Source organism: Chaetura pelagica, unplaced genomic scaffold (genome assembly GCF_000747805.2).
Source record: "Chaetura pelagica isolate M959 unplaced genomic scaffold, ChaPel_1.0 scaffold232, whole genome shotgun sequence".
NCBI lineage: Eukaryota > Metazoa > Chordata > Aves > Apodiformes > Apodidae > Chaetura > Chaetura pelagica.
In genome coordinates this window covers 194,921-195,983 of record NW_009952441.1, presented here as the reverse complement: position 1 = coordinate 195,983, position 1,063 = coordinate 194,921, and positions in this window count along the sequence as shown.

Here is a 1,063-nt window from a genome sequence, read left to right as displayed (position 1 = left end):
GGAGGAGGTGGGAGGAGAGATGTGCCTCTGCTCTGGCACTGAGTGTGGCACTGGGGTCCCATCCCCAGCAGGCGAGGGTCTCTCCAGCCCCTTCCTCATGTTCCCAACACAAAACCCCAGCTGAAACCAAAGTGCTGCATCCCGGTGAGGCTGTGCACCCTGGAGCAGGGGTCCTACACCTGCCTGGGCTTTGCCAGAGCCCCTCAACATCCCCCTCCTACTCTAGGCCATGCTGGAGTCCCCCCTTCTCCTCCCAGTGCCCCCCTGGATCCCAATGGGTTTGAGGTCAGGGACAAGATGCCATTTTGTTCCCAGGTCCCAGCCACTGTGCTGGGATGTCCCCACCACAGTGGCAGCCCCAGGGGCTCCTCTGATGCCACTGAACACCACGGTCCCAGGAGGGGGATGTTGTGCCACTGTTCCCCTCATTCACAGCTGTGTGGGCAGCACTGGTTCCCTGATCCCACATGGGGCTGAGCCCTGCCCGTGTCACCCTGCCAGCCCTGGGGACAGGAACACATGGGGGTGCCTGGGGAGGGGGGAGCTGGGTGGGACACAAGAGCCCCCCGCCAGGGCTGGGTGGGGCTGGTGGCAGCCTGCCCTGCCTCCCTGGGGGGAGATGAGGTGGTAGGACTTCCCTTCGGCATGCTGACCCCCCCTCGCTGTTTCCCGCTTTCTCTACGTGTACTGTATGTTTGACCTGTGAAAGATGTAAACTTTATGATTCAGGTTATGTCTGTTCTTAACTCTGTATCTGTGTAATAAAGACAATTTAATATCAACCAGAGGTTCCGTTGGGCTCGTGCTGGGTGCCCTCACCCCCTGCCCCTGGAGCACCCCGCACCCTGTGCCCCCAGCCCTCGGGGGGGTTGTTAGAGCCCTGGGGTCGTTCACTGCCCCATGTCCGGCTCTGAGAAGGGGTGTTTGCATGGAGGGACATTCACGGTTGTCTCCAGGGAACCCAAAGGGATCTCCCCTCCCTGCTGCAGGTCCTGCAGCCTCTTGGGGTGCCCAGCTTCTCCCCTTCTTCTGGAGGCAGCTGCCGGGAGCTGGTTGCGGTCCC